Consider the following 16,578-nt stretch of genomic DNA (forward strand, 5'->3'; position numbering starts at 1 on the left):
TCTACTTTTTCATGGTTCCAAAAGGAAATTTTTATTAAGCCATCGTAAAATACCATTTCTATGCATGTAAAGTATCACTTAATTAAATTCGAAAAAATATGTGGGATAAAATCACTTTGGAATATATCATGGTCTCCCGGTGTTCCTAAAGACACATAAATTGAAAAAAAATGGCGGACATTATATCCATTGGAATACTATAAAAAGACATAAAACGTATTGTCAATATTTCTCGAAGTTTTACCAGGGGATTCAATATCCGTACCGTGAACCGTAGTAAAGGTCTTATTTATGAGTTTAATACCTATCGTTAATCCAGCCTAGCAATTGCTGCTAAATTAGAAAAAAAAATATTAGGGATATACTTCTGAAAGAATGCCTGTGGAAGCGCCATGCAAAGAAATTTGACATTTTCAATTGGAATTCGATGAGAGGAAAATGTTACCGTAATAACACCTGTTCTTTCATGAGATTTGCTGTTTTGAAATGCATACTTTCGTCGAATTACGACTAGAACGGCGCAGACACAGAATTTCTGTTAGAATACCATTCCCGACTCTATGAGAGGACATCAGTTACCATATATCGGGAATAACGGTGATTGCGCGCAAAGTGCGACAATGTTGTGATATCGTAAATTTCTGGTCAGTTGAACTATCTATTACGAATTAACCAATGGCAATAAAAGAAACAAAATATCAAGAATTTCTCTAAAAAATCGGAAACTACATGAAGATTGCTAAAAACCAAATATCTCGAAAAATTCTGTGAGTGAATTGCATAATGTCTGTCCCATTTCGACCAGAATATTACGAATCGACGTTTGCGATTTAACGGATAGTGGTTGGCATAAGGTAACGGAATCGTTTGGTATTCCAACGACGCTCTGGTCAACTTAAATGCTCTTGATTGCATCGATTGTAGCGTGAAAATGGCATCATCGAACCCGATAGGTCGTATCGTGTACATACCATGTCACTTTGATTCCGAAATTGACCGCGGAATTGTTTCCTTCGTAACTATGCATAACTCTTAACGCGCGGAGCAATATATATATATATATATATATATATATATATATATATATATATATATATATATATTACATAGTTATATATATATATATATATAACTATGTAAAACACAATAAACAAAAGTATAATATAAAATATTCAGATATAGTACTCGTTATAATGTTCAGTGAGCGAAATCTTTAATTAAACTGTAATTAAACTTGATGTCTTTAATTATATCAAAAATATAAATATGCATAAACATTCGTAGCTCATAATAGAATTAGCTTCAATTAACATAATTAAAAATATACCGAGATTTTGGTTTCTTTGATACACTTCCCAGTTTTACTTCGTTTCAATTAACTCCTATGTTTTTAGTTTCTCTTTTGTACACGCGACCTCTATGAAACACAACAAGGCGTCTTTTCATAGCGTTAGAGAAAAATGGCATAATACTATTATCGAGACATTTTAACTTCGATAATAAAATAGGTTTCAATCATTGCACGCATCAGGATTGCTTTAATTCCTCTTCAATAATTTCCAACAGATAGGCTACGTACAAACTACTGTCGCGTCGAGTGCGATAAAACCACAGCCGTCATACCGAAAGTTATGGATTTGAACCAGCGGCGAAGTTCTACTAACTCGACATCGTGTAAATTAATTGCGGGAAACTTCGAGCGGCTGCACTGAAAAGTTACCATACAGAATTTAAAATAAATGTTGATTCATTTTTCCCTCGTTCCTTGTTAGCTTCCTTTATTCTTTTTTTTTTTTTTTTTTCGTTACTAGAGTACATACACTACCATTCACAAGTATCTGGACGCTTTTGGTTAACTAGAATTTTACAGAAATGTACGCAATAATAAATTAAAAATCGGAAACAGCATTGACTATGTTTCTTGTAGAATCAATAAATAATTATACATTTAAATGATCTCTTTAGATCCTCGATCCTTAACGTTTCATACAATTATACTTCCTCAAACATTTATTTCTATTGGGAAAACTTCAAACCTTTCATTTCATGGGCGTATAGTATAATGAATTGTACAGTGTAAACGAGATATCGATAATTAGAAATTTTTCAAATATTTAAAAAATTGAAACGGAGGGGAAAATTAAGTTTGGATATACCCAGTTTGCTCTTGAATTTAATTTATATTGCAAATTGGAAAATCTGAAGATACGTAATTACAAAATAGTAGCAGATATGCAATTAATAATTCCATTAATCATTATATATAATTATTAATAATTTATATTAATTATTCCATATTGGTTTCTAAATGTCAATGTAATTGTATCGTAATATTCTATTATACGCAGTTATGGCAATTATAAAGAATAAAAAGCTTGCAGGTTCATTTAAATAACTCTTTGATTAAAATACATTTTATATCTATATACTAGTCTATATACTTAGTCTATATACCTAGTCTATATACTTATAAAGTCTATATACTTTAGAACTGCTGAGCACATAAAATAAAATATCAAATGTTTTCTTTTTTTATAAACACTGAAACACGTTCAGATATCTCATAATGTTAGTGGTATTTAGTATATTCGATTATTACAAGCTTTCTTTGAGATAGACACGAAATCCATTAAGATTTTGCGTCGACGGGTCTTATTCCTCTTCCCTCGGGACATTCATCGACCAATGTATTTTCCTTTCATGCTGTATTTTCCTTTTGCGTTGGCACGGAGACCAGACTGTACCGTGTATACCTTTATAGCAATTTCAACGAAACGCCAAACCCGCTTAGGGTATCCCTATTTGCTTCCTACTTAACCAAACCAGACAGGATGGCATAACGATTGGTAAATAAGCGGCAAATCTGGACAACCCACTATCGTTTTGTAGCTGAAGCATGTGGGTTATGAAGATGACAGTGATTGCGGGGCGCCCATTTTATTCGTTTGGATGGAACAGGGTCAATCATAACTTGGTGACAGAAGGAAGGGTGGTAAAATTTCGGATAACCTGAAGAAGATGCTGTTCCAAAAATACCACAAAATTATCTCTCTCTCTCTCTCTCTCTCTCTCTCTACCTCTCCCTTTCTGTTTGCTTGTTTAGTAGAGACGATATAATTGGAAAAGAAAATGAATGGAACACAAAAAAGGAAAAATAGATAGCAAACAGGAAATGACGAAACACGAATCTGTAAACATACGTATCACTGTCAATTGATCTAGTTAATCCGACGACAAAAACATCAACGTTTTAAACCGAGATAAAAAGGATAAAATAAATATCTATCAAACGAGTTGAATATATAAAAACCACGAAGCTTCTGTTTATATTTCGTTTGGAATTGAACGGTTGAAAGTTGAATTTAAATGCACTGAAATTTATCAGGACTTTAACGAAACGATTGTGAACACGATACAAAGGACAAATCGCAAGTATCAGTGAGGAAAAGGAACCATCGAGCAAATCGAGAATTAATAGGATTAATTGTTACAACGGCGAGTCAATATCTCTGCTTACCTCGAAGCTTGTTGAACGAAGATCTTCTCCTTTCAATGGATCCTGTTCCTGGCTCTATAATTTTATTAAAAGTCCGTCTTTTTATCGTAATCGATCAAACGGACCTCCAGTAGCAGCTGTATACCGACAGGATCCATTTCTGCGTGGTAGATGATTCGGCACTTGCAGAATTATATTCACGCTGTAAAATTGATCGACACTCCCGATAGACCGAAATTACATTGGTATATGCGGCGAAATTTTTACAGTAATTTAGAAGCGAAGCATATTAGAGTAATTCGTCGATTAATCGCGAGCAAAGGCTACGAAATTTCCAACGAAAGCACAAATTAACCAAATATATAAATTAACGCAATTTCCTATCTCACCATCGATCCACAATACGAGCCGTGTACGAACGAATTGCGATCGCAACCAACGAAACTCGAAGATTAAGAGATTAGCGGAATTTTATCTTTTCGTGTTACTCGTTTCGACGTGGCAGACTTGAAATCCTCGTTACATATTAATGAATCGTTCACGAACGTCCCAAGATCGCGACCAACGAAATTCTAAAACTAAAAAATTAGCGAAGTTTTATGTTTTTGGCACATTTGCCAATTATTTCTACGCGAGAAACTAAAAACCTTCGTCACATGTTAACGAATCTACGAACGTTTCGCGACTAACGAAACTCAGAGCCGGAATTTTGTTTCCTTCCTTCGTTTTGTCGTCGTCGTCGTTCGGTCGTCAATCGTTTTGACAGGAGAAACTTGAAATCCTTGCCACGTGTTATTGAATCTACAAACGTTTCACCATCCACAACTATCGAAACTCAAATATCAAAAAATTTGCGTATTTCTTTTTTCTACGTGCAGTACGATTAGCAATTATTTCAGCACAAAATGCTTGAAATCTTCGTCACGCGTTCGTACACAATTCACGGTATAACAGTGTACAACTGGCGATCGTAACTATCGAATCTTGCAGACTGAAGAATTAGCGTGCTTTTCTTTCTTCTGAACACGGTTACCAATCGTTTCGTGAAATTCTACAACTGTATGCGTCACGGTTCGATGTGTATCTGTTGGTTGTTGTCACTTACCATAGGAATTCTAATTGAATTCCAAGTGGATTCGCAAACGCAACAAGAAACGCGGCGCTGCGTAGTCGTAATCTGGTCGATTCTAGAAATTCCTGGCGTGGCTAATCCGCCGGAGTGACCATCGGTGACGATGCTGAAAGAAAAATACGGTGGAGGATGCAAAATAAATAACGCCTCTGTTTGGCTACTGTTGCGTCGTATTGATTTAATCCAGATCGACCAAATGCAACAGATGCATTCCTACTGGAAATCATTGCCACTTATGAACGCGAGCTCTCTTCAGCGATTCCAAATTGGCGCGGAATATTTATCCTCGCGCGGTTTATGTGTACTCCTAATTCATTATATCATTTACACGAATGTTGCATCCATGATAATGTAATTAAACCGATTGTATAATTAGATGTTTCAGTTATGATTTATCCACAATTCAACGTGACTGTCTATCGTGAATTTCTAATTAACTCCGATTAAATTACATCATTCAGTATACAAGGAAATTCATCGTACGGAATCTGCTTACCGAATTTGTTGATTTGACAAAAATACAATTGGAATATTGGGTGGTTGATTGTAGTATATGGTAGAAAAAGGTTGAACAGAGAAATAGATTAACGTGAACATTCTTCCTAGATCGAATAGGTGTGTTTTTGATTACGATTTGAAAAAAAAAAACGGGTGGTTCGAGGAGGCGCGCCCTTCAGTCAATGTCAGGCGTCGAAAGAGGAGAAAGAGTAGACAAAACGATGCATCGTGTTTTGCGACTGCGTCGAGAGAGCGTGGATCCTCAGCGAATCCCAGTTCCGCTTCAGTTTACGGCGCGCTGTCGATTTCGACGAATTGATATCTCGGAGTGAATCCATCGGTGGATTTTCTCCTTGTAACAATAAATGATTACGACCTACTCTAAACACCCTATTTGAAAAAGTTACCTGTAGTAATAATTACCTGTAATAATAATAAAAAGTATTAGACGTACGATAGCAATCACGATAATAGATAGAAACGTTAGAAAAGTAATACGTAGATTAACAAGCTTTGACATTTCATATTTCATGTTTCGGCTAAGTGATTTCCTACTAATCTCCACCATTTTATCACAGTGGTAAATAAAGAAACAAATTCGAATTTTTTCATGGAAATCTGAATTTCTTTACGGCCGGCTGATTTTCATTTTAATTTCTTATATTCTGGTTCCATAGATTCTTGTTTGAATGCCAAAGAAGAGTATCTCGTCGACTTGAAGGTCTAAGGAACGTGAAACGACGAAGCACCGGGTTGCGACAACGTAACGAGTGAACTTGCCAGAACTGAACGCGTGTGAAACGCGGCGAATTTAAGCGGAGCGGATCTACGAAGGCCAAAGTCCTACAGTGGTGGAAAGAGGAAGGCAGAGTAAAAGGTATTATTTACGAAATCTCTGACGAATCGAGTTACCGATAAACAGGACACATCGAGTTAAGTCCGTTCGACTTTATTTTACAAGATGACCAAACACGAAAGCGTTCGTAAAATTCTAATATCATTAGAAATAATTGCAAGCACATGTGCAGCTTACAGAGGAGTTACTTTAATAATTTTTAACGGAAAATCGGTCCGAAATAAAAACTACGAGATAATTCTCGACGATAGATTTTTAGATAGACTTTTAGATTTGACGATAATTAATATATAGAATAAAAAGTAGTGCGGAATATTGAAAATAATTTGATAATCGAAGGATACAAAAGGATCTGACAATTAAATATTTCGTTTATGACGAATCATCGAACTTGTGAAAAATTTAAAGATACAAAAATGCAGACAAATATTGAAAAATATGTGATATAACCAAAGTAGAGTATTCTTTCCAATATTTATGATAATTTTGAGATTAAGATGATTTATGGTGTTCTGAAGATGAAACAAATCTCCGTTTACATTTAATTGTTGTATACGTATCTTTAAGAAATATGTGTTTGTGGATCAACTTGACCGAGAAATCTGCCAATTATGAGTTCACAAGAAGTGTGATTTTTCATGAACCATACGAAAAAGATTTTGTCGTGCGGGGTAAAAAAATAGAGCGCAACATATATGTACGCAAATACGTGCAGCAGAAGAAGTGGCGAATAATTGATAGGCAAACATTTTTTGCTCGGCCAGAGTGTTCTAACACGCGAATATATAGCCAGACTTGCAAGTGGTTTTCTAATTTTAAACATTAATGCCTTGGGTCCGACAATGTGTGATCACGATGCTGTTAACGTCGTTTTAAATTAACAACGTGCATCCATTTTCACGAGTAATTCGTATTGAATTATCGTCGAACCACTGTCTTTTCTTTGCATCGCGCTTTCGAGACAATATTCTTCTGTAAATTATCCATTAACGAGTTTCCTCAATGTAGTATGTGTGTTGCACGAAACATGTTAAAACTTGATTAACCCTATATCAAAAGAAAGACTGGCGATTATATTGGGAAAATTTGACAGAAATCTGAAAATGTTTACGAGCAAGGGATTACGAGCTTCATAAAAGGCACCGACGTATTTGAACAGTCGTTTTCCGTTATATTAGACATCATCCTTTGTTTCTTCAAACAGAAAATTCATATGCATGAAACTACCCCTCAAAACGATTGCGAGTAGATTTCATATTCATTTAAAATTTTTCAAACATTACAGTCTCATTACAATGCTAATAAAGTTTCGAAATGTTTTATACGACACACGTACAAGTGGTTTGATAATTCTCCGAACACTTTCATGAACCATCGTATTTTACCCGATACTATGTATAGTGTGCAAAGAAATACAGCGAATAATATTGCAATGTACGCGAATAATTTGATAGAAATTATATTCTGCCTAGGTCCGATATTTCATGGCATTTAAAATACGGTCGAAAAAATTCGTGTAAATGTGGACCGTCGAGTTGATGGTCATATAAATTGTATTTCACGAATTGTAGTTCGTGCACGAAGAGCGAAATTAAACTCAGCTGCTTATACGTGACAAAATTAATACGGATGGAAGGGAATTTTGATTAAAACTAAGGAAAAAATTCGACTGGAATAAGTTCGAATAAAGCCTTTGATTTATCAACCTATGATCATCGAAGCGAAGAAGCGTTTGCAACAAAAATGGAAAAACGAATATGTATAGAGAAACTAGCGCATGTATGGAAAGTAGAGCGAGGGAAGAAGTTTCTAGTTATTTTGTTCGATAAGAGTTTCGGCGAATTGGCGTGGCTTGCCGCTTGCGGCAAATTTCCAGTTTATTAGATGAACATGCAGAAATCTGCATGATAAGAAAACTCTGTTAATTTTAATTCACCTGGCGTAAGAAAACTACGGGAATAAAAAAACATTTTCTACTTCTTCGCAACTAATTTTTCAATTTATCTGAATCGGCAGCCACTCGCTTATTTATGAAAGGAATAATTCCATAACGCGAATTTTATTCACTTTGAATGCAGATTGACAAACATTCCACTAATTGTTCTAAAATTAAATTCGTAACAAAGTTCTCTATTTATATTTAAGTTTATCGAGAGAGCTAGTTGTTCCATCTAAAGAACTATGTTAATATTAAATACCAAAGTGGTTTCCAGAGGTAGGAGAAAATCAAAGGTAAAGGGAAATCAAGCAGGAAGATTGTATCAAGAAGTAATGTATTCCGTGACCGTCAGTTAAGCGTACAGTGGTTGCTTCTCGTGTCAACTAAGTTTGACATAGTACCTCAAGTTTCTTGGAAATGGTGTTGCTAACACTTACCGTTTCTCATTTGCATCAAACTAGGTAAAGGTGGGCCTTGGTAAACTGCTGAATAAATTTATTTTAGATTAGCAAAATAAAAAGTGGCGAGTCATTACTGTCTCTCTCTTTCTCTCTCTCTCTCTCCCTCTTTTATTTTGAGTTTAGAAATGTTTAATAAATACTTACAGTCGATGGATATGTTTGCTTTGAATCTCTTACGTAGATTGCCAAAAGAACAGTTAAATTTGATTGGAAACTAATAATACCACATCAAACACGACTATTTATTCACATGGCACACGTCATACTAATTATTCGAGAAATTCTATTATAATAATTGTCTCCTCTAAATTGTTTTTTACGATGTTACTTGAACAACGTGCACGTGTTACTTCGACAATCTGGACTTTTACGACATTTCCAAATTTTTCAATGCCAGTTGTGGTTAACAGCTGGACGTTTTATTGCTAAGATTTTCCGCTGAGATTGCGTCGTGCAAGGTCCTTTAATACGCACAAGAAATACGAAAAGCGGCAGTAAATCGAGACTCACGGGAATCCATAAAAAGGATTCACAGAAACCTTACGATACCCTTGACGTTTCCAAATTTCGTAAGTTTACCGCGATCTTCGCGATTAAAAACGTATGTAGCTCCTTCTATTTATTGTACGAAGGGTAAGCTTGCTTCTCCTTTCTGTGTAGAAGAAACTGGAAAAAAAGAGAGTATCAGTCCCTCTTTGGACTTTGTCCCTTTAAATAAGATGCAAATAAACCCGAAATAAATTATTCCAGAGCTCTCTTATACAGTTGGATCTTATTACTAAAATTTTGTAAGTCACGCGAGACACAAATTGTTGCTGTTAAATTCTCATGACGAATAGTAAAGAGCTTGTTAAGAAAAAAAAGGGCGGAGCCTCTTGTAGCTCTGGAATATTTAATACTGTTCTTTTGTGTATCTTTAACAAATGTACGTGATTTATCCAGAATTTTAAAATGATTCGTAAATACTTTCTTACTATTCCTGGTATTCGGCTTCGAGCTGTTCGTTGAACGTTGAGTGAAATCACTCGAAGTCGCGAAAGTCACTCGATTATCGAGTACCCTCAGCATCTAGCGAAAAGAGTAGAACGGTGAATACGCTATAGACCTTGTCAAATAAACAGGGGCTTACGAAAGTATTGTATCTGAATACGTCTCATAAAAAAAATTTTATAAACATGTTGCGTGTATTATAAATTATTTCATCTGTTAAATTGCACATTTTCCTTAGCAGATTTAATTTTATAAAGTTACATACCGCTTGTCTCGCACCATTTTAATTTTCTTACCCTTATATCCACGTTCCAATTGATTATTCGATGCAGAGATAAACCTAGCGTCACGATTAATTAAAAGAATCATATTAAATCCATTCAGCCATTGTATCATGTCCATATTATCATAATCATCGTACTATATTTCTACTATATTTCTGTGATATCTGTTGAAATATTATCTTCCACTTTATCCTATATATTATCTTCATTTAATATCTACCCAAGTATAAATATACGCTGATTCATTAATATTACAGCAAAGCACGGCTTCCTTGATGACGATCAAATATCAGCACACGTTCCTTGAAACATAATAACTTTATTAAAATCCAGCCAAGCGACTTCATCTTTTTGGGGAAGTTAGAAAGATTAGATTACTGGATGACGTGTAAAGATAATTTGAAGAAATAGCAATACGGTTGGAATTTCGAAATAGGAAGTAAAGGTCACTTTTTACGTCTTTTTTATCTGGGCCTGTAGTAAAATTTAAACAACACATATTATATCAGTTAGACTAGACTACGGATTTTTATATAAATTCATATTTTCGAGAATGCAATTAAGAGAGAAGAACCTCGGTAGAAAATTGTTTTACCTAACAAGTATTAGAGAAATCATAGTACTTTGAATATTTTAACTATTTTTTATATTATTATATATATAACGTTCAATAATTGGATAGTTCCGGGATCGATTCTGAAGTCTGAAAATCGCGTTTTTTTTTATTATGAAATAATTAAAAATACAAAAATAAACAACAATTAATATGCGTCTATAACAATAAATAACGATAATTATCAACACGGGAAATAACAAGTCTTTGGTAGAATGTTTACCTGAAAATCGAGAATCGATTTTCAACGTCCTCAGCTACCGATATTTCTTCTTCAGTCTTTAAATCTTAAATCTTCAGTCTTTAAAATCTTAAATAACTATTCTGTAACCTTGCCTGTCTCTAATGTAACTCTCTGTCCGTCCGTTTGGGAAAAACGTGCTTCTTCAAATGGTCGTCCGTAAAACAAAGGAAGATCCTTCTATCCGTGAAACACAGCCTGTCGTGCTACCCCTAAAACAGAAAGAATCTCTATCCTACATGAACTCTAGGGTGTTTACATCTCCCCTCCTCGTGTTGATAATTACATCGTTAATTATCTTCTCTATAAGGGATCAGCTTACTTGAGTGGATGAAATTCCCATCAGATCTCCGATTACCGTTATCCACTTCATATATGAAGTTTGAAATCCTTCTTAGAATTTTGAGAGGTCCTTTCCTAATTTCTTCCAGCTTATTTCTATTCACTTTGTTTCCGTTGTGGGTGAAGACTATATCACTGTGGTGGCACTCGACAAGTATTCTTCATATTCTCCATTATTCCCTTAGGGAGGATTTCAATCATTTTTCCATACAGTAAATGATTTGGGGCAAATCCCATTACACTGTGTCTGGTGTTATTGTACTCTTCTACGCTTTCTTCTGCGATTTTTGTCCAGTTTCTCTTTTTTTTTCGAATTGATCTTACATCTGATCCTGTTTACTAATGTCTGATTTACCCTCTCGTTTAGTCCATTGGAGGATGGACAGTCAGTCGAGGTGAAAATTAATTTAATTTTCTTCTTTCTCGCATACTCGAATTTCTTTGGATGTCATTACTGGGTATCGATCTGCACGGATAATTTTTATGAAATCAGTTTCTCCAATCTTCATATTGTCCCAAAATTTCCATTAGGTTATTTGTTGACTGTATACTTTCTCTTTCGATTTTATCTTGGATTTCGATAGGTAATTCAATGACAATCAGGTGCACCCTCACATCTTCAGGCATTCTTCTTTTTACTTCTTTTACCTCCAATATTAGTCGTCCTTTCTCCATTGCATATTCTATGAACGAACCTGAAAGGTATATAAAATTGTAAGCATATCGTATTACCGACCAACCTTTACTCTTAACCTTTGAGTGCTGAATACTCGCGGCCTATGCCGTCCGTACTTACGGCGCGTATCTAGCGCTGACGATCGCTATGGACGAAATAATTTTTCGGTAGATTGAACTCTGTTGATTGACTATTCAAAGCACAAATCGTTATAAGTTATAGCAATTCTTTTGCGCGATATTAAATGATTGAAGAAATTTTTAAATTATTTTTAATTATTTATTATAAACATTGAAATTTACAATTAACTAGAATTTGGGTAATAAACTAGAAAACTAAATTTAGTAAATAGAACACAAGTTAATAATTTAATTGTATGTGAAAATCTCAGTGCTTGAGAAAACTAACAAAACCATATGTAGAGTTTTCTTACAAGTGGTGATCACTTCAACAATAAGGAGACACTATTGGCATTTTTTTTAATGCCATAAGGAATGCATTTATATTTATTTCACACAAATGTAATAGTATTACTTCTACGTAGGTGTTTGGAACAATTGAGAAACCCATACATGTGTCGTTAGTCCATGGCAGTCACTTACAGAAAACAAGTATATATATCCTTAGTCCTTACTGATAGCTTTCACCAGACACCTATATGGGCCCACAGCACTCAAACGGTTAAAAGTTTTGAGAAATGCTTCCTCCAATCTTCCCAGTTGTGTCCTTCAGCTTTCAGCAGATTCCTTTGGTACCATCTTCCTGCTGTTTTTCCTAGATACTTTCTTAAACCTTTGACTTATCCCTCATTACCTTTTATTTTGTATCTTTTGCATTCCTCTTCATGCTCCGATATCCAGTCTGTGGCTCTTCGAGTTCCTTCAAATTGTTCTATATTGAAGTTTATTTCCTCTATTTCCCTCTTATCTCATTTTCTGAGAGTCTCTAGAAGTTTTACCATGTCAATTTCCGTCTTTGCTTTTCTTGTGCGAGTTATTTCTGGTTCCTCTAAGACAATGTCTCGGAATGCGAAGCTTGAATCCGTATTGATATACAATGTTGCTGTCTCGTCATCTATTGTGAGTTTAATATTTCTACATTGGCCTACCTTGGTTAGACTGTTTGCGACCTTCTTCGCTATTGGTAAACTGAATAATTGTTGATGGTACTTTTCTTCTTGATATTCCGGGGGGAAAATACAGCATATTTCGTCTTCTGGTCTTCTGATAGATTCTATATCTTCTCTATCTTCTACTGTTTCGCGTTCTCGTTCATGACGACGCGTAGGTTAACTTTCAGCAACATGGCGTAGGGAAAGTCGATATATAAGGTTCAATAATTGGATAATTCAGGGATCGATTCTGAAGTCTGAAAATCGAGTTTTTTTATTATGAAGTAATTAAAAATACAAAAATAAACAATTAATATGCGTCTATAACAATAAATAACGAAAATTATCTACACGGGAAATAACAAGTCTTTGATACAATGTTTACCTGAAAATCGAGAATCGATTTTCAACGTCCTTAGCTACCAATATTTCTCCTTCAGTCTTTAAATCTTAAATCTTCAGTCTTTAAAATCTTAAATAACTATTCTGAAACCTTATCTGTCTCTAATGTAACTCTCTGTCCATTCGTTTGGGAAGAACGTGCTTCTTCAAATGCCCGTCCGTAAAACAAAGGAAGATCGTTCTATCCGTGAAACACAGCCTGTCGTGCTACCCCTAAAACAGAAAGAATCTCTATCCTACATGAACTTTAGGGTGTTTACATCTCCCCTCCTCGTGTTGATAATTACATCGTTAATTATCTTCTCTATAAGGGATCAGCTTACTTGAGTGGAAGAAATTCCCATCAGATCTCCGATTACCGTTATCCACTTCATATATGAAGTTTGAAATCCTTCTTAGAATTTTGAGAGGTCCTTTCCTAATTTCTTCCAGCTTATTTCTATTCACTTTGTTTCCGTTGTGGGTGAAGACTATATCACTGTGGTGGCACTCGACAAGTATTCTTCATATTCTCCATTATTCCCTTAGGGAGGATTTCAATCATTTTTCCATACAGTAAATGATTTGGGGCAAATCCCATTACACTGTGTCTGGTGTTATTGTACTCTTCTACGCTTTCTTCTGCGATTTTTGTCCAGTTTCTCTTTTTTTTTCGAATTGATCTTACATCTGATCCTGTTTACTAATGTCTGATTTACCCTCTCGTTTAGTCCATTGGAGGATGGACAGTCAGTCGAGGTGAAAATTAATTTAATTTTCTTCTTTCTCGCATACTCGAATTTCTTTGGATGTCATTACTGGGTATCGATCTGCACGGATAATTTTTATGAAATCAGTTTCTCCAATCTTCATATTGTCCCAAAATTCCCATTAGGTTATTTGTTGACTGTATACTTTCTCTTTCGATTTTATCTTGGATTTCGATAGGTAATCCAATGACAATCAGGTGCACCCTCACATCTTCAGGCATTCTTCTTTTTACTTCTTTTACCTCCAATATTAGTCGTCCTTTCTCTATTGCATATTCTATGAACGAACCTGAAAGGTATATAAAATTGTAAGCATATCGTATTACCGACCAACCTTTACTCTTAACCTTTGAGTGCTGAATACTCGCGGCCTATGCCGTCCGTACTTACGGCGCGTATCTAGCGCTGACGATCGCTATGGACGAAATAATTTTTCGGTAGATTGAACTCTGTTGATTGACTATTCAAAGCACAAATCGTTATAAGTTATAGCAATTCTTTTGCGCGATATTAAATGATTGAAGAAATTTTTAAATTATTTTTAATTATTTATTATAAACATTGAAATTTACAATTAACTAGAATTTGGGTAATAAACTAGAAAACTAAATTTAGTAAATAGAACACAAGTTAATAATTTAATTGTATGTGAAAATCTCAGTGCTTGAGAAAACTAACAAAACCATATGTAGAGTTCTCTTACAAGTGGTGATCACTTCAACAATAAGGAGACACTATTGGCATTTTTTTTAATGCCATAAGGAATGCATTTATATTTATTTCACACAAATGTAATAGTATTACTTCTACGTAGGTGTTTGGAACAATTGAGAAACCCATACATGTGTCCTTAGTCCATGCCAGTCACTTACAGAAAACGAGTATATATATCCTTAGTCCTTACTGATAGCTTTCACCAGACACCTATATGGGCCCACAGCACTCAAACGGTTAAAAGTTTTGAGAAATGCTTCCTCCAATCTTCCCAGTTGTGTCCTTCAGCTTTCAGCAGATTCCTTTGGTACCATCTTTCTGCTGTTTTTCCTAGATACTTTCTTAAACCTTTGACTTATCCCTCATTACCTTTTATTTTGTATCTTTTGCATTCCTCTTCATGCTCCGATATCCAGTCTGTGGCTCTTCGAGTTCCTTCAAATTGTTCTATATTGAAGTTTATTTCCTCTATTTCCCTCTTATCTCATTTTCTGAGAGTCTCTAGAAGTTTTACCATGTCAATTTCCGTCTTTGCTTTTCTTGTGCGAGTTATTTCTGGTTCCTCTAAGACAATGTCTCGGAATGCGAAGCTTGAATCCGTATTGATATACAATGTTGCTGTCTCGTCATCTATTGTGAGTTTAATATTTCTACATTGGCCTACCTTGGTTAGACTGTTTGCGACCTCCTTCGCTATAGGTAAACTGAATAATTGTTGATGGTACTTTTCTTCTTGATATTCCGGGGGGAAAATACAGCATATTTCGTCTTCTGGTCTTCTGATAGATTCTATATCTTCTGTATCTTCTACTGTTTCGCGTTCTCGTTCATGACGACGCGTAGGTTAACTTTCAGCAAGATGGCGTAGGGAAAGTCGATTTATAAGGTTCAATAATTGGATAATTCAGGGATCGATTCTGAAGTCTGAAAATCGAGTTTTTTTATTATGAAGTAATTAAAAATACAAAAATAAACAATTAATATGCGTCTATAACAATAAATAACGAAAATTATCTACACGGGAAATAACAAGTCTTTGATACAATGTTTACCTGAAAATCGAGAATCGATTTTCAACGTCCTTAGCTACCAATATTTCTCCTTCAGTCTTTAAAATCTTAAATAACTATTCTGTAACCTTATCTGTCTCTAATGTAACTCTCTGTCCGTTCGTTTGGGAAGAACGTGTTTCTTCAAATGGCCGTCCGTAAAACAAAGGAAAATCGTTCTGTCCATGAAACACAGCCTGTCGTGCTATCCGTAAAACGAAAAGAATCCCTACCCTACATGAACTCTAGGGAGTTTACATATATATGTATGTATATTTTGCGCAATTTTGCATTTTTAAATTTCCTCTAAATGCGCGAAAGTTCATAGTTCATGTACGTAGGAGGATGTTGACGTTGTTCAGTTACAGATATGTTGAACATTTTATCGAAATTGGTTGATCAATGGAATCAAGTAACAGACATCGATAGATCTTTGCTATTTTCTTCTTCTTTCGACTAATTGCAATTTCTTCGAAATCTTTTTACACTTGGTCTATTAAATTAATCCTTCCAAATTGTCAAAAAAGAAGAAAAATAATCATGTCATGTTACAGTGCTAATGAAATGAAATTTCAAAATGTTTCATGTAGCGCGTACAATATGGACATACAAGTTTCCTATTGAAAATGTCAAAATACTTATGAAAACTTTATATCACGTACGCTGTCCCGCTTATCGTGGCCAATTTAATTAATAAGAAGCAAAGGATCGTAAGATCATCTTGAATCAGAAGACACACGGAAATTGGCAAGCGTAGACGGAAATTCAGGACGATAAATCGAGACGAGAGCAAGGAAATTGAAGTAGAGCTGAGGCAGATACCAGTTGTGTGGAATAGAAAAGATTCCAAAATGGTAGATAATGATACGAGGAAAGCCGGGTTACTCAATTATCCCGATTAATCGACTGTAATGTCTTCGAGGATGTCACTAATTAATTATCGAAGTCCACGAAAGCTTAACTCGACGAGGATAAACAAATGTTTCATATGGTCGACCAGAGATAATTAATTTTCCTTAATCACG

General features: G+C 34.9%; 1 long non-coding RNA gene across 8 annotated transcripts; it reads right to left on the reverse strand.

The window, feature by feature from the left end:
* Positions 1 to 2,254: 2,254 nt before the first annotated feature.
* LOC110120275 lies at positions 2,255 to 15,791 on the reverse strand. 8 transcript variants are annotated; one of them, XR_007227529.1, is made up of 11 exons: positions 15,557 to 15,791; positions 14,874 to 15,428; positions 13,740 to 14,079; positions 13,329 to 13,662; positions 13,025 to 13,254; positions 12,342 to 12,896; positions 11,208 to 11,547; positions 10,833 to 11,130; positions 9,357 to 9,958; positions 4,602 to 9,048; positions 2,255 to 3,698 (listed from the first exon to the last, which is right to left on the reverse strand). It is a non-coding gene; the product is annotated as an uncharacterized LOC110120275 (long non-coding RNA). The 8 variants fall into 8 exon arrangements; XR_007227535.1 differs by lacking the exon at positions 2,255 to 3,698 and having other exon boundaries at positions 8,239 to 9,048; positions 14,874 to 15,094; positions 15,169 to 15,428; positions 15,557 to 15,777; XR_007227533.1 differs by lacking the exon at positions 2,255 to 3,698 and having other exon boundaries at positions 8,239 to 9,048; positions 12,342 to 12,562; positions 12,637 to 12,896; positions 15,557 to 15,776.
* Between the last annotated feature and the right edge of the window lie 787 nt (positions 15,792 to 16,578).

Source organism: Bombus terrestris, unplaced genomic scaffold (assembly GCF_910591885.1).
Source record: "Bombus terrestris unplaced genomic scaffold, iyBomTerr1.2, whole genome shotgun sequence".
Taxonomy (NCBI): Eukaryota; Metazoa; Arthropoda; class Insecta; order Hymenoptera; family Apidae; genus Bombus; species Bombus terrestris.